Source organism: Orycteropus afer, unplaced genomic scaffold, assembly GCF_000298275.1.
Source record: "Orycteropus afer afer isolate SDZICR_OR568_19922 unplaced genomic scaffold, OryAfe1.0 scaffold00099, whole genome shotgun sequence".
NCBI lineage: Eukaryota > Metazoa > Chordata > Mammalia > Tubulidentata > Orycteropodidae > Orycteropus > Orycteropus afer.
The window spans coordinates 9,738,218-9,756,358 of NW_006921686.1; the positions used below are offsets into that span (position 1 = coordinate 9,738,218).

The 18,141-nt window shown below is 44.2% G+C and overlaps 1 pseudogene; it reads right to left on the minus strand.

Moving 5' to 3' along the window:
* Nucleotides 1–8,836: 8,836 nt before the first annotated feature.
* LOC103198943 lies at nucleotides 8,837–10,755 on the minus strand (annotated as a pseudogene).
* Between the last annotated feature and the right edge of the window lie 7,386 nt (nucleotides 10,756–18,141).

The window sequence follows — 18,141 nt, forward strand, 5'->3', positions numbered from 1 at the left end:
TGTCCTTTTGTGATTGACTTATTTCACTCAGCATAATGTCCTCCAAGTTCATCCATGTCATGTGGTGTTTTGCAGACTCTACATTATTCTTTAGTGCTGCAAAGCATTCCATTGTGTGTGTGTACCATCGTTTGGTCATCCACTCTTCCATTGATGGGCACGTATGTTGCTTCCATCTTTTTGCTACTGTAAATAGTGCTGTCATGAGCATGAGCGTTTATGTATCTGTTCCTGTCCTGGCTCTCACCTCTCTAGGATATGTACCTAGTAATGGGATTGCTGGGTCAAATGGTATCTCCAATTCCAGCTTTCTAAGGAATCACCATACTTCTTTCCACAGTGGTTGTATCACTTCACAGTCCCACCAGCAGTGTATGAGAGTCCCAATCTCTCTGCATCCCTGCCAGTATTTGTTATTTTCTGTCTCATTGAACCTTGCCATCAGTGCTGGGGTGAGATGGTATATCTCATTGTTGTTTTGATTTGCATCTCTCTGATGGCCAATGATCGTGAGCATCTCTTCATGTATTGCTGACCACCTAAATATCCTCCTTGGTGAAGTGTCTATTCATGTCTTCTGCCCATTTTTCAATTGGATTGTTAATCCATTTGCTGTTGAGGTGTTGGAGTTTTCTATAAATCTTAGAGATAAGTCCCTGCCAGATATGTAATTATCAACAAGTATGAATTTGTTGCTGTCATTTTTGTTATGTGCTTTTTTTTGTGGTGTTGATTTCTTTGTTCCATATAACTTTCTGTGCTGATCTCATTTTGTTTATGAATCATGTTATCACTTCCTTTGTTGCTATTGTTTTAGTATTTGCTAAATATTTGTGCTGGTCCTCTTTTTCATTTTGACGTGAAGGTTTATCAGTTTTCTTTGAGGTTACCCTGTGATTTATAGTTTTCTTCTCAAGTTTAGAACAGTTCGTTCTATCTTGTAGTTGTCTTGACTTCCCTGCCATTTAGAAGTTCTGTAACTACACATTTTTTTTTTTTCCCACCTTTTTGGTTTGTGTTGTTGTTGTTATTTGCCATCGAGTCGGCCCCGACTCCTAGCGACCCCTCCTTGGGTTTCCGAGGCAGTTATCACTACGGAAGTAGGAATGCCCAACCTTCCTTCCGAGGAGTGGCTGGTGGGTTTGAACCGCCAGCCTCCTGGTTAGCAGTCAGTGCCTTAGGCACTATGCTACCAGAGCTCCCTTTTGGTTTGTAGTTGTCCACATTTGTCAATTGATGTCTCTGGTTCCCTGTTTACAATCTTGTAGGCTTGTTTACTTTGGATACTTCCATAGTTGGGTTGCTTTCTGGGTTATATCATGTGTGTTAATGGTCAGTTGTTGCTTGCTGTTGCTTCTCTGTCCAAAGCATCCCTTGTAAGGTTGGTCTGATTTTAAAAAAATTCCTTTATTTCTGCTTATCTGGAAATGTCCTAATTTCACCATCATACTTGAGGGACAATTTTGCTGGGTACATAATTCTTGGTTGGAAATTTTTCTCTTTCAGGATTTTATATATACTGTCCCATTGCCTTCTTGCCTGCATAGTTTCTGCTGGGAAATCTGAGCTTAGTCTTATTGGTTGCCCCTTGTGGGTAACTTTTGGTTTTTCCAGTGCTGCTTTTCAGGATTCTTTCTTTGTCTTTGGTTTTGGTGAGTGTTCTGGTTAATATTGTTCTGACAAGAATATACCACAAATGGGATGGCTTAAACAAACAGGAGTTTATTCTTACGATTTGGAGGCTTTAAGTCCAAGTTCAAAGTGCCCAAGCTGTAGGAAAACCCTCTATGGATCACCACGGTCTGGTCTGAAAGCCCCTCAGCCTTGGGCTTCAGCTCTGCCTCCAGCTCCTGGCCCACTAAATGTAGAGGCTTTTCTTCATTCAAACAGCTGCTGGCTGCTGAGGCTGAGAAGCCCAAGGTTGACAAGTAAAAAGGCACAGTCCTGATGTTACCAAACCACAAGGCAGGTCACTAATTTAAGTCCATTGTAAGTCCCAAGTTTGGCAGAGCATGGCAGGCTGCTGAACAACATGGCTACATGCTGGGGCCAAGCGTTCCATAAGCTAGAGACCATTCCCAAAGCTGTTTCTTATATACGGGAAGCAGACCACATACCTAAAGCAGCTACTCAGCTGCTTGTGGTAGATCCCACCATGGAGATGATTGCCAGTCTCATCATGTGGAATAACTACCACCAGTTTCCCAGCCACTCAACCAGGCCCAGCCAAATTGACACACAAACATAGCCACCACAGTGTTTGATGATGATATGTCTTGATGATTTTCTTATGGGGTCTATCCCATTTGGGGTTCGTTGGACTTCTTGAATGGATATATTCTCATCTTTCATCATACCAGGAAAATTCTCTTCCAACAATCTTCAACCATTTTTTCTGTGGTTTTATTTGTCTCTTCTTGTTCTGGAATTACAATTACACATTGGTTATTTCTTTTGATGGTATCCCACATGAAGCTTAGGCTTCCTTCATTTTATTTAGATCTTTTTTCTGACTGATCACTTTCTCAAAAAAGTATTGAGATATTTGTCTTCAGTCTCACTAATTCTGTCTTCCATTGATTCAATTCTACTCCTTTGCCCATTCAATGTCTTATCTATTTCTGAAAATTTAGTATTGATCTTCTGGATTTCTATGTATAGATTTTGTATCATTTCTAATTTTTCATTTATTTTGTCATTTTGTTCTTGTATTGTCTTTTGAAATTGTTCTAGAGTTTTCTCTGTGTTTTCCTCAATTTTGTGAGTGTTTTCCTTGATCTGTCTCTCAATTGATGATACCTAAATATAATTCTTTTGAATTCCTTATCAGGGAGTTCCAATGCTGTGTTTTTCTCAGGGATGTGTTTTGGGTCTGTATCCCAGTACCTTGTTTCTCCTCCTATATCTTGCTTCTTTGTGTGGACTGTAATGGTCTATTGTCTCCGAGGCATTATGACATTTATATTTATGTTTATATTTAATTGCTGATTTATGGTGAAGTGACTTGCTCACAATTTTTTTTGTTGTTTTGTTTTTTGGATTTTATCTAAGTGAGCAGGATACTATGCTCCTCTATTCAGCAGTTGGCAGCACTTACACACTCACCACTGTCTCCTTTCCTGTTGTCAGCCTCCCATATGTCCCTGCTGTCCTTGGCAAACAGAGCTTATTCTTGGGTCCCTGGAATCTGAATCTTGGGTCCCTAGAATCCGAATGAAGTGCTGTCACTTTTCAGTGGTGGAATTCTTGCCTCCCATGGTGGGGACCTGGGTTTGATTCCTGGCCTATTTCCACTCTTGTGTTAGTGGAAACTTGCATATTGCCATTATGCTGAACAGGTTTCAGTGGTAGTCCTGATTACTAGGACCGACTATAAAGAAGGGCCTGATGACCTACTTCTGAAGATCAGTCAATGAAAACCCTCTATGGATCACCACGGTCTGGTCTGCACCCATCACAGGGATGGCGCAGGACCAAGCAGCACTTTGTTCTGTTTTGAACGGCAACTAACAACAATAACACAACATGGTGGTAAGTGTGGTAGTTTCTGAAGTCACTAAACAGCCACTACAGATCCATAGGAAGACATGAGCTTTACTGCTTTTTCTCTTAAGATCTTTTTTTTTTTAAATTTTTTTTATTGCTAAAGCTTCCACTTTAACTGTGAGAAAACCTGCCCCTTCCTGAGTGCTTGAAAACGTTAACTTCTTGGAGAAAATTGCGTATTAACCAACATGCTGTGTTAGACTGACATCATCACTCCGTTCATCATTTCATGTCAAAGAAGCATGTAGGCAGCAGACAGCTTGTTCTGAAGCAGGTGCCTGGACTTGGATGAGGAAAGGGCCTTGGCTTAGCTGTAAACCCAGCTGGGCCTTACAGCAGCAATGGTGAGGAGGAGGGTGGGATTTTCAATTCCTTGAAAAGTCTTTTGATTTTGATTGGGATTGTAATGATTTGGGGAGAATTTATGTCTGCAATATCTTTGACATATGTCTTCCAAGAAATTTCATGATTTTCTTCTGGAATATTTTGTACGTATTCTCTTCAGTTCACTCACTTCGTCAGGTGCTGTCCAGTTGGTTTCGATTCATCACGACCCCATTCATAGCACATAAAACATTGCCCAGTCCTACACCATCCTCACAATCATTGCTATGTTTGAGACCATTATTGTAGTCACTGTGTCAGTCTATCTTGCTGACTCTCTACCAAGCATGATGCCCTTCTGCTAAAGGGGCAGGGAGGCCGTGTCTTCTGACCTCCTCTAACCCCACAAGAGGAAGACAGAATCACCATCAGTAGCCCAAGGCCTATTCCTGTGAGGCCAGACATGCTGCCTCCCTCTGGCCCTTATACCAACCGTTCCTCCTGCAACACTATTTCTCTGTTAGGTTTGATAATTTGCTGCAGTGGCCACACAGAACTCACAGATTATGGGGTTTATTAGGGAAGCACCAGGCTACAATTCAAGTTCAGGAAGTACCCTCAGTCTCTCTCTGCCTGCCATCTCTCAGCCAACAGTCTCTCTCAGTCTTTCTCCCAGCAATGCGTGTCTCTTGGTGTCTCTTTCGCTTGGTGTCTCTTTCTCAGCAGCACGTGTCTCTTGTTGTCTGTTTCTCAGCAGTGCGTGTCTCTTTCTCGGCAGATGCATCACTCAGGAGTGCATTTCTCTCAACAACACATCTTTCTCCGCCAGCAGTCAGAGAGACTTCTTCTGCCTCTAGGAGGCCTCCTTTTGAGCCTGGCAGACTGGCTAAACTAACAAATCATAACATCAGAATTCTAAGCACCTGAGAGAGAGCAAACTTCCCAGAACATTGCTTTGTGCCACTCCCAACAGAAATACCCCAGGTGGACAACTTTTACAATCAGGAGCTCCTCAGTTGCTCATAGCAAATTCCACCATGGAGTTTACAAAGACTTATGGCTAGAAAAGTCATACCAGGTAATTTACTACACCATACCTTCTCCAGGGACTAGTCCCTCCTGATAACATGTCCAAAGTATGTATGACAAAGTCTTGCCATTCTTGGTTCTATGGAGCTTTCTGGCCATATTTCCAAGACAGATTGATCGTCCTTCTGGTAGTCATGGTGTATTCAGTATTCTTTACCAACACTATAATTCAGTTGTTCTCTAACTACGGCTTTATGTATTTATTTGTGGTTGGGATTTTGTTGTTTTTTCTCATTAGTTGTTGCTGCCAATTTTTTTGAAGCTGATCATGGATCTGGCTACCTTGCTGAACTCACTCTTACTTGTTCTAAAACACCTTCATGGAGAATTCCCTTCACTTTTCTAGCTAGATGATCCTGTCCTCAGCAAAACAAATGTCAGTTCAGTCTTTTTTTTTCTAATCTTTATAACTGATTCTTTGCCCCTGCTGTTTGGCTAGCAATTCCAATACAGTGGGATGTGTTCTGGTTACTTAGTGCCGCTGTGACAGAAAACATACCACAAATGGGATGCCTTAACAAACAGGAGTTTATTCTTATAACTTGGAGTCTTTAAGTCCAAGTGCAAAGTGCCAGGCTCTAGGGGCTGGGAGAAAGCCCCTCAACCTTGGGGTCCAGTTCTGCCTCCTGCTCCTGGCCCACTGGAGCTAGAGGCTTTTCTTTACTCAGACAGCTGCTGGCTGCTGAGGCTGACAAGCCCAAGGTTGACAAGTAAAAAGGCATAGTCCTGATTTTACCAAACCACACAGCAGGTCATTAATTTAAGTCCAATTTAAGTCCCACGGTCGGCAGAGCATGGCAGGCTGCTAAACAATGACATGGCTACATGCAGGGTCCAAGTGTGCCATTATTTAGAAACCACTCCTAAGGCTTCGTCTTATATACAGGAAGCAGACCACATCTCCGAGGCAGCTACTCAGCTGCTTGTGGTAGATCCCACCATGGAGGTGATTGCCAGTCTCATCATGGGAATAACTACCACCAGCTGCCCAGCCACTCAACCAGGCCCAGCCAATGTGACACACAAACATAACCACCACAGGCTGAGAGTTGTCACAATGGGCAATCTTGTCTTGTTTTAGATTTTTAAAGGAATGATTCTAAAGTTTCACCATTAAGTATGATGTTTGTAGGAAATTTTTAGCACATCAAGTTATATTCCTTATTTGCTAGTAGTTTTTTTTTTTTTTAAACATGTGTTGAATTTTGCCAGACGTTCCCCTACAATTGCCTCGAGTTCTTTGCTACCACAAACAACACTGCAATCAACAATCTTGTATCTGAATCCTTTGGCACTTGCTTGAGTTTCTCTGGATTATCCATCCAAGGTTGGGATTGCTGGGTCATAGAATATATGCAGCACATTGAATCATGCCGATCAGGGGTGTACAATAATTTCAAATCCCCCGTCTCCACTGATACTAGTTACTATCTGACTTTCTCAAATTTTCCCACTCTCATGAATTGAACTGACATGTTGTAATTTCTTAATGGATTATTAGTGAAGTTGAGCATCTCTTCAGACTTGCTAGCCATTTGGATTTCCTTTTCTGTTAACTGTCTTCCTATTCATGTCTGTTGCCTCAGTTTTTTTCTATTGTTGTTGTTGTTGTTGTTATTTGCCGTCGAGTCGGCCCCGACTCATAGCGACCCCTCCTTGGGTTTCCGAGGCAGTATCACTATGGAAGTAGGATTGCCCAACCTTCCTTCCGAGGAGTGGCTGGTGGGTTTGATTTTTTCTATTGGGTTCCTGTTTGTATAGATTTCCAGGTGTTATTGATTGAACTGTGTGCTCCAAATTATGTGTTGAATTCACAGCCCTTCCTGTGATGTGATCCAGTTTGGAGATAGGGGTTTTCTTTTGTTTTGTTAATGAGGCCATAGGGTGAGAGTCCTAAACCCAATCACCTCTGAGTTATGAAAAATCAGAACACACACACACACACACACACACACACCATGTGAAGGAAGAAAGACACCATGTGATTATCATCTACCAGCCAAGGAACTAAGGAATGCCTGGGCTATGAACAAGGAAGGAATCAACCAATGTGGTGGTGACCCTGATTTGAATGTTTAACCTCTAGAACTGTAAGAAAATAAATTTCTGTTCTTTAGAGTCACCTACTTGTGATATTCACATTAGAGCAGCAGGAGGTAGCTAAGACAGCAAAAAACAAAAACCTAACTCACTGCCGTCAAATGGGATCCGACTCATATCGACCCCTCCTTGGGTTTCCGATGCGGTACCACTACAGAAGTAGATTGCCCAACCTTCTTTCCGAGGAGTGGCAGGATTTTCTTTTTCTTTTTTTTTTTTTAAGTATTTGATGTTTTTTACTTTGAAACAATTTGCATAGAAAATGTTTAAAAGAAGTGATACATACATTATTGAAAATCCCCTTTTAAAAATTCTCAAAGAACTGAATTATACATCTATTTTAAAAAAACAGTAACCCTTAAATTTCCAAGAACGAATACAAATTTCTCCCTTTTGATTAAAAATGCAATGGCTTAGACAGCATTTATTTCTAGCTTTCAGACTAAAATGGAATCATTTGAAGTGGGCACACAGTGGCCGGTGAGAAACACAGGGAGGCTGGGGTGTTTCTGTGGGAAGGCGTCCACTCCCGACGGCCCACAGAAGCCAGACGAGGATCACATGCAACTCTGCTTTGTATGGGCACTCAGTGTCAGTTCAGAGAGAGATACTTCTGTTCTGGGTAAGGAACTAATAAAAAAGAAAACATGCATTTTACCACAACCTTGTCCTTGTCTGTGTCAGGCTGAAGGTGAAGAATGGCCAAGCCACTTGCAGGAAGCTTCCTCACCAACACTCAGTCCCATCCCTGTTTTACTGTGGTCCCACCACGTGTGACGCAAAACGAGCCTGTGGAAACCATAGCACAGCTTTGACAGCCAGTGACTCAAACCCAAACCAGTGTAAGGCACTCATCTAAAGCCTGTTATCACAGGGAGAACTGCTCAGAGATGCCAGAAAGTCTTGGACCTTTTTTCCCCCTGACTTAGCTAATTGGCACTAGACACTGAAAATAAACATCAAACAAACTTCTAACCCAAACATGGTCAGAACTGGGAATCCTTGGGACATAGGCTCAGACAACCTTAGGTATTTTTCTCTCCTGAAAAGGCACCTGGTTCTGGAACTATGAACATTCCTCAGGTAAGTTCATATTCAAAATAAATGCAAAATGCCAGTTAACTTCTTAACACTATGAGGTGATAACTTAGAGGAGACTACCAGTGAGAATTCTGATAAGACCATTATTCTTATGCAAATGATCTGTAACACTTTGAAGAATACTTGGGGGTAAAAATGAACCACCACCCCCCCCAAACAAAACTGGTTGGTATCTAGGGGAGAACCCAATTATTGCAGGAGAGGCAGACAGGATGACATTTTCAATGCAATAGAAAGGAGTGCCAAGGAGACCTCAGGCTCTTTTCCAGAGAAAGCCATTCACAGTACCCAATGCAGGGGTAGCAATACTGCAAATATGGGGAGTGCCAGCAAAGGAAGAGACCCAGACTCTAAAGTACTAAGCTAAGAAAATCAATCTGAAGTTGCTCCATCAATTGAGCTTAGTAACACCAGCATTTCTTAAGAAGCCACTTTGCATGTACGTTCTCATTTCCAATTATACCCTTAAGAAAAATAGGGGCATTTTATTGAACAGAGGAGAAACACTAAAGAATGCAAGAACTAATGATAAGTAGGTAAGCAGCTGATAGAAGTCCCTACACCATCATGGATGGCTGGACATCTGTTCTCCTTTCCACGTTAGACTGGATTTCGGCATGGTTTGGAGTCAGTCATCAATGTGTGGCATGAAGAGAGGCCACCGGAGGCCGCTGGATCAAATCAAGCCAACCATCTGGTCCGTCTGGCGCATGTACATGCTCTTCAGGGGCAGGGAGTATCTCCTCCCATCAGGAACACCATTGCAATTGGAGCTGGAGTTGATGACTTTCAAGTCCTGAGACTTGGGCCTGTGCACGGGTTTCCCCTCTTGCTCCTGCTCGCCTTCTTCGGAAAAGAATTCCTTCCAGGGTGACTCCCGAAGATGTCTGTCCACAGAGACAATGTGTCCTTCAGTTACAAACATGTATCTGGTTCCAGATTTGTATACTGGGTTCTCTTCATCAAATAGCAGATACAAGTATTTGCAGGTCTCGCTGAGGAAGAAACCCGCCATCCGGTCCTCTGTGGACTTGTCTATGACGTGATGCAGCATGGCACGCCCACACTTGACTTTGGTGTACTTTTCCAGACTCTGCAGAATATCCATTCCTACGTGGAGGTAGGAGGGATTCTTGGTGGCCTGATAGAGGAGATAGGTAGATTCCGCTAACTCTGGTCTCAGTGGGTAGAAGAGAACATCAGGGACCTGTAGTTGCCAGTTATCTCTCTCAGGGAGGGTTCAGAATCGTTTCCATACGGCATAGTGAGATGCATGCAGGCAGATGGCATCTTCCTCCCCTGGTAGGGGTACCAGGACCTGCAGTCCAGGGAAGGAGGCCTGCAGAGAGTTGAGCCAGGTGTTCATCAGCTGCCCACTAAACATGTTCACATTGACATAGAGTGGGGCGTCTCCTTCTCTTTCATTACAGGCCTCCTGACCTCTTCTTAAGTAGTTTTGAATACTCTGATATGCAGCATTAAACATTTCTATGTCTTCTTTTTCTCCAAAGAGAATGTAAGATTTCAAGAGGCATTCATAAAAGGAGTCCAGTCCAGCACCCAAGCCACTCTGCTTTCCAACCCAGTGGCCGGTCTGAATGTTCACAACATTGCCTAATATTCCTGTGTCACTGCTCCGGAGGTCCCACAAGGCTTTCAGGGCTCGCCTGGCCACCCACTCAAATGGGGGTCCCCCAGCAGTCAGCTCAGAATCCCAAATTCCACCAGCAGGGAACCAGCTCCTGCCATGCGCCTCTCATCATTGCTGTCAGGAGGAACACCACTCTTTAAATTCACCCGAAGATAGGGGATGCCTGTCTTGGCGTTTTCAAAGGCACGGCCAGGTCACGAGCCATGTGCAACAATTCATTATCATAGTCTTCAATGGACATGCCACCAAATGGCTGCTTGGAGTCTGTTATTATTCTTCGGGCAGAAAGGAGGCTTCCAAGGACCCTTATTGTGGCTTCAAAGACTTGGACGGTGGAATCTTTGTCAAGTGAAACTCTGTTGATCACTAATTTCACTGCTTTTGGAACTCAGATGAATTTCCCATTATTGCAAGCGTATCCAACGCATCAACAAGAGTCAATGAATAGTTCCATAGGACACCGCTGATGTTCAGAGTTGAAGGGTCCCCGCGGTCGGGCCCCCGGCCGCCACAGTGGATGGGCTTGAGCTCGTCCAGGGGAAAGGCGCGCGCCATGTAGTTGTCGTACCCGAAGGCGAACATGCCCCGCGCCAGGTCGCGCATCTGGGCTCTCGGCGGCGGGAAGGCGCTGCTGGAGCGCTTCTCGTACTCTTCCCGGCAGCCCAGCACGTAGCCCCAGTGGGCCGAGCCGCACACGCCCGGCCCGGGACGCCGCGGAGCCCGGCGCCGGCCGCCCTGCGCGGCTGCAGTCACGATCGCCCCGACGGCTCCCCGGGAGGGCCCGCTGGCTCCGACTCGGGCGACGCGAGGCCGTCGGGGCCCCTCAGGCGCTGGGAGCCGAAGCCGAGCGGAAAACGCTGGCAGAAGCCGATGCTGGGCTCCAGCTCGAAGACGAGCCACGGTACCCCGTGGAGGCCGAGCCCGACGCGCACCAGCCATTGCATGTTCGCGCGCGCGCCGCGGGCATTGTTTTAAAGCGCGGGGAGCCTCCCGGGCGGACCACCGCACCCCGCTTCCGCGCCGTAGCCTGCTCACTTCCCCTTGAAGGAACGCCCCCGCGACGCACCAGGAACTGGCCCGTTGTCCCCCACCCCCAGACCCTCGGGCTCGGCCTGCTCGGCCCCGCCCGATTGGCCGGGCCCGAGTCCCAGGCAGGATTTTCTTATATAGTCTTGATTTTTTGGACTGTGGTAAAAATACATGTAACATAAAATTCACTACTTTAACCATTTTTAAGTGTACACTTCAGTGGCATTGATTACGTTCATAATGTTATTCAGCCATCACCAGAACTTGTTTCCGAAACCTTTCACCAAGCACCCCAACCAGAAACTCTGTACCTATTGAACATTATCTTCCCGTTCTCCCCCCTCTGACCCCTGGTAACCACTGATCTACTTCCTGTCTCTCGGTATTTGTTCTTTCTAGATATTTCATATAAATGGGATGGTACACTATTTGTCCTCCTGTGTCTGGCTTATTTTCATTAGCATAATGTTTGCAGGGTTCATCCAAGTCGTAGCGTGTATCAGAACTTCATTTCTCTTTATGTTGTTGTTGTTAGGTGCCGTCCAGTCAGCTCTGATTCACAGCAGCCCTGTGTACAACAGAACAAGACCCTGCCTGCCCCTGGGCCACCCCCACAATCCTTGCTGTGCCTGAGCCCCTGGTCGCAGCCGCTGTGTCAGTCCATCTCATTGAGGGCCTTCCCCTCTTTCACTGACCCTCTACTGTACCAAGTATGATCACCTTCTCCAGGGACCGGTCCCTTCTGACAACAGGACCAAAGTATGTGAGACAAATTCTGCTCATCCTCACTTCTAAGGAGCCTTCTGGCTGTACTTCTTCCCAGACAGATTTGTTTGTTCATCTGGCAGTCCATGGTATATCCAATATTATTCACCAACACCATGATTCAAAGGCATCAATTCTTCTTCGTTCTTCCTTATTCACAGTCCAGCTTTTGCATGTATATGTGGTGATTAAAAATACCATGGCTTGAATCAGGCATTCCTTAGTCTTCAAAGTGACATCTTTGCTCTTCAACACTTTAAAGAGGTCTTTGCAGCAGATTTGCCCAGTGCAATACATCGTTTGATTTCTTGACAGCTGCTTCCATGGGTGTTGATTTGTGGACAGAGTTACTGGTTATCTATGCCATGGAACTGTAGGATCCATGAGATGATTTGGGATCACTCTTAAATGTTGTCTGAAAGTTCGTCAGACTACACAGATAGAATGAATTTAGGCTTCCAACGCTCAGGAATGGGGACTCACATGACGACTTGGGTAACTTTTTCTTTTGGTTTATTCATTGCAGAGCCTTCTGGGGGAGGGCCTTTTAGCTGTACCTGCTGAGGGTTCGGGGATTCTGGATTTTCATGTATAGATCCTCTGATATTTACTCTCCTTACTTGCTTGGGCCTAATGCTTTTTCTTCTGGGCAAATGGCCTATTGAGTCTCAAGCTTTAGGCAGATAACCACAGGAAAAACGCTGACTTGCGTGCTCATTTTACCTTTCTGGATTCATGTTTTTTTTTTTTTTTTTCTGGCCTGCAAGGAATTGCTACCAGCTCCACTATGCATTAAAAGTGATATTATGTCTATTTCAGCAGTAATTTTAGGTTACTGAACTGGGTTTTCTCTAATATTTTGTCTGCCTCAATGACAAATTTAAAGTCAGCCCATGTGGTGGTTAAGTTTGTGTGTCACCTTGGCTGCACCTGGTTGAGTGGCTGGGCAGCTGGATGTAGTATTCCCCATGATGAGACTGGTCATCAGCTCCACGGTGGAATCCACTGTGAGCAGCTGAGTAGCTACTTTAGGGATGTGGTCTGCTTCCTATACGTAAGGAGAAGCCTTGGGGAACAGTCTCTAGCTTATGGCACACTTGAACCCTGCATGTAGCCGATTCATTGGTCAGCAGCCTGCCAAGCTCTGCTGATCGTGGGACTTCCGATGGACTTGAATTAATGGCCTGCCGTGTGGTTTGGTAATATTGGGACTGTGCCTTTTTACTTGTCAACCTTGGGCTTGTCCGCCTCAGCAGCCAGCAGCTGTCTGAGTGAAGAAAAGCCTCTAGCTCCAGTGGGCCGGGAGCAGGAGTCAGAGCTGAAGCCTAAGGTTAAGGGGCTTTCACCCAGCCCCTAGAGCCTGGCATCCTGAACTTGGACTTAAAGCCTCCAAACTATAAGAGAATAAACTCCTGTTTCTTCACACCATCCTATTTGTGGTATGTTCTTGTCAGAGCAGCCCTAGGTAATCAGAAAAGCCCATTTCAAATTCTTATAATTACTGTTCTGTCCTGTACATCAAGACTTTTTTCTGCCTTCTCTTTTATTCTTCTATTTACTATAATTTCTTTTTTTCTTTCTCTTCTCCTAGATTCTACAGATTGATTTTTTTCCTTCTGCTTATTTGAAAAATTATACATATTTCTTTCTCCTAGTAGCTAATCCTAACAGGCTCAGACTACTTTGTGTTTACTTTTCCTTATAAATTTAAGTCTATCCCCATAGTTCTCTCCCTCATCTGTTCTCTTTTACCCTGAACCTGCCATTTTGATATTTCTTAGAGTTTTGGTTTGGAATTTGTATGGATATATTCTTTTGGCATTATTTATTTATCATTCATTATTACATTCATGGGAGCTCTGATAGCATAGTGGCTAAGGCACTTGACTGCTAACCAGAAGGCTGGCGGTTCAAACCCACCAGCCACTCCTCGGAAGGAAGATGGGGCAATCTACTTCCGTAGTGATACTGCCTCGGAAACCCAAGGAGGGGTCGCTATGAGTTCCGACTTGATGGCACATAACAACAACAACAACAACAACATTACATTCATATGTCATGAATGTCTTCCTTATTTCTCTTCTTACTGGAATACTTCCTCTAAGAAGCAAGTCTTGTGCAACAAGTCTTTTGGAACAAACTTTTTGAGGCTGTGTATGTCCAAAAACATTTACCCTCACATTGAAGCAATAGTTCTGCTGGCCTGAAAATTCTACATTCCAAGTATTTTTTCCTTTAACTCTTCCATACACCACTCTATTGCCTTCTTGCATCCAGTGTTGCTAATGGAAAGTCTGCTGTTTATCAATATCATTCCTTTCTGAAAGCTCTTAGAATTTTCTCTTTGATGCTTTTCATATTGACTGAAAATTGTCTACATATTTTTAAAGTTTATTTGTCTATGAGCTCCTTCATTTGGACTCTTACCTTTTTCTTTTTCTTTTAATAAAATTCATTTATTGAAAAACAATTCCCTTCTTTATGTTGTTCATGCATCCCCTGTTTTACAGAAGTTGTCATTACTACCTCTGCCCACCACAAAAGCTTGTATTTCTACGCCTGTATCTCTTACTGATACCTTCTGAGTGAGCTTCTCAACTGACACAGGTTATGAGTTGGGCTGGGGGTTCATTCTCTAGAGCTAATTCCTTCACAGCCTCTATCATTCTACTATTCAGTCCCTCTACTGGGTTCTTAGAAGCTCTGGTAGCGTAGTGCCTAAAGCACTTGACTGCTAACCAGAAGGCTGGCAGTTCAATCCCACCAGCCACTCCTCAGAAGGAAGATGGGGCAATCTAGTTCCATAGTGATGCTGACTCGGAAACCCAAGGAGGAGTTGCTATGAGTCAGGTCCAACTCGATGGCACATAACAACAACAATTGAGTTCTTTATTTTAACTTTGTATTTTTGTAATTGTCTCTCCAGTTGTTTTCTGTTTGGAGCTGCTTGTTTTTGCTTCATGTTTCCAATATTCTTCCTTATGTCTTTGAGGGTTTCAGTACACTCATTTAAATTCTTACTCCATTTGGTACATTCATTTTATTCCTGGTGCTGTAGGTTGTTTTCACATAGTGCTTGGGTTCTCCATTACTTGCCACTCAGGAACTCATATTACCTTAGATATATCTGCTGCTTGCTGGTGGGAAAAAGCCTAGGCCGTAGTTTGTGTTCCTGTTAGTAAATTTTGGGACCGGGCCTAGGGAACATAGCTCAGGGCAGAAAGTCATTGTGTACAATTTGAACTTGACCCCTCTCCATTGTCCCTCTAATCAGGTGCTTCTCTTGGTTGCACTTTGTGTAGCTGGATGTTCTCCCTGCGTGCTCTATGCATACAAGGTGGCCAGTTGACCCAATCTCTACTCAAGGGGACCACAAGTGTGCAAACCTATTGAAAGGCGGGTTGTTCACAGGTTATGAGTTGGAGTGGGGGGTGCATGCTCTAGGACAGCTTGTCTTTTGGATTCTCTGTACTCTATTTCTTGTTTTCACTCTCTTCCTGGTTCTTCCTGCTCCCACTTCAAGGACTCTTCATTCCTCTTGTTAGTTCCTCCTCTTCTGTTTCAGTTACCCTGTACATTTCTTCTCCCCTCCTCCCAGCCTAATATTGTCTGGTGTCTGGGAGATTAACAGCTGATCTGTAAGCATGTCTCCTAGAGCTCTTCATGTGGCACTTAGGTCCCTGAATCTTTGTTCCTGCTACAGTTTGGGCTGGGGGAGGAAGAACAGCTCGTAGGACCTAGTGAAAAACACACAGGAACTATCAGATTAATACTTATATAACCCTGCTTTAATGGTTAAGGTTGTGTGTCCACATGGCTGGGCCATGATTCTCAGTGGTTTGGCAGTTATGTAATGATATAATTTGACAGTTATGTAATGATATGTAATCATCCCCTGTGGTGTGATCAGCCAGTCATTTGTAAGAGGAGTTTCTTCAGGGCTGTGGTCTGCATCCAACACACACACATACACATACACATAAATATACGTGTGTGTGGTGTGTTGTGTGGTGTACATACATACATGTTCTAGCAAAGCTCACTTGCTTGTGCTGGACCCTGTGTCCAGCTCATCATTACCTGACTTCCAGTTCTTAGAATCATCAGCCTCCATAGCCTGTGAGCCAGCAGCCTGCCATCTTACTGGCCTATTTTGAATTTGTGAGCCTTTGCCACTACATGAGTCAGGAGAAGCTTCCAGACTGATGCCTGACCACAGACTTGGGACTTGCCAGCCTCTCCAACTGCCTGAGCCATTTCTTTGAGATAACTCTCTCTACCTTTCTCTCTCTCTGTCTTTCTGTCTCTCTTTCTCTCTCTCTATGGGAGCTCGTGTGGCATAGTGGATAAGGCTTTTTGATGCTAACCAGAAGGTTGGAAGTCAAACCCACCAGCCAGTCTGCAGAAGGAAGATGGGGCTGTCTACTTCTGTAAAGATTTTTAGCCTCGGAAACCCAGTGGGGGTTGCTATGAGTCATAATTGACTCGATGGCAGTGAGTGTGGTTTTAGTATATATAGATACACACACACACACACACACATTTCACTGGTTTTGCTTCTCTAGAGAACCAGCCTGAAACATCTACCACATACGCTAAATTTTTGCCTTCTGTATTGTCTGATCAGTCTTCTCCCGTAAAGAAGCCTTGGAAACTCTATTGGGGCAGTTTTACTCCATCCTACAGAGTTGCTGTGAGTTGGAGTTGACATGATGGCACCAGGTTTATTTTTCCATCTGCTTTGTCTGGACTAGGAGATACCGTCAGACTCTGAGGAAAGCATGATAGATCATTTGGCAGGAACTTAACTGAGAAAGCTCACGAAAAAGTGGATTTCTGTGTGGTTTCTGGTTTCTGTGTGAAAATAACAGGTTTTTATCCAGCTACTGCTACAGCTGTGTAAGTAGGCACTAACTCTGGCTGTCTGTGGCTCATGTCTCTGCAGTTGAACCAGTGAACTTTTCCTAAGCAGTTCCTGCCTTTGAAAATCAAAGAAGAGGTGGAGGAATTTGTTTACCAGGGGTAATAAATGTGAGAAGGAAAATGTGGTTGTGGAAAAAGCAAGAGAAATGGACCTGGTAGGATTGAGGACCGAGCAAGCAAGAGTCAGAATGGGTATGGTAGGGAGAGAGTAGAGCCTCTGTTATTAGGAGAGATGAGGACAGGCAGGAGTCTGAAGTAGAATGAGGCAGTGTCAGGAGATACGAGAGAGAAAAGAAAGCACAACTCATTGCTATCAAGTCGCTTCTGATTCCGACTCACAGCGACCCCCTTTGGGTTTCTGAGGTGGTAAATCTTTACAGAAGTAGATTGCCTGGTCTTCTTTCCACGGAGTGTGTGGTGGGTTTGAACCTCCAACCTTCTGCTTCACAGTCAAATGCCTTAGGCACTATGCCACCAGAGCTCCTAGGAGATATGAAAGAGGGAGGAAAGAGTTAACATGGAGAGGGGAAAAAATTATATATATATATTGGCCAAGGAAAGGTGAAAGAGGCCACCAAAGGCCAGAGGATGGGAGTTGGAAAGAAAATGGAGAGGGAGCATCTCCTGGAAGACTTCTCATTTTGTACCCAACAACACAGCTTTCTTTTGCACACCTGAAACTCTCCTCTTGAACTACAAACATTTTACCCAAACATTCTATTCTCATTTTTATCCATCAAGCCCCTGAAGAGTGGGCTGGCACAGAAGGGCTCACGAGGCTCAGCTGTTGTAGTGTCCCCAAGGCAGCTCTTGGATCAGTGGATGGAAATGGGATGTGCCATTCAGCAAGTGATAAGTTGCCTTTGAACATGGCTCAGAGATCTCTTGATCATAGGCAAAGATTTGTACCAAGGAACTTAGCTAATGTTTTTAGTTCTTTAAAACACAGTAAATTTTTTAAAATTTTTATTGTGATTTGGGTGAAAGTTTACAGAGAAAATTCATTTTCCATACAGCAGCTCACATACACTTTGTCTCATGACACTGACTGTAATCTCCCACAATGCAACAGCTCCCCTCCCACTTCCCCCCGATAGTTACCTCTTCCTTGTGTCCTTCCCTCCATGCACTCCTGCCCCCTGAGCTATGTCCCTGTGCATACACAGCCCTTCTTTCTCCCAGGATTGTTCTCTCCAAGGAGTGTATCTACCTAGTGTAAATGTTCACCTCAAATGCCTATCTTTTGTTTGGCTGGAAGCCACGGGTGTGGGTTCAATTCCAGACCTGAAGGGCAGCTAGGGGCCATAGTCTCAGTTGTTCCACCAGGTTCTATCAGACCAGCAAACCTGGTCTTTTTTTTTTTTTAACGAGAACACAGTAAAATTTGAGGATAAGGGAGGTGTTATGGATTGAATTGTGTCCCCAAATAAGATATGTTAAAGTCCTAACCCCTGGTACCTCACAAATGTTGAACAGAAACAAATGTTGAGCAGAAAAAAATGTGGTCCTTGCTGTCCTGGAGTTTACAGTCTATTAGTGTATATGGTTGTTGTTAAGTGCCGTCGAGTCATTTCCGACTCATAGAGACCCCATGCACAGCAGAACGAAACACT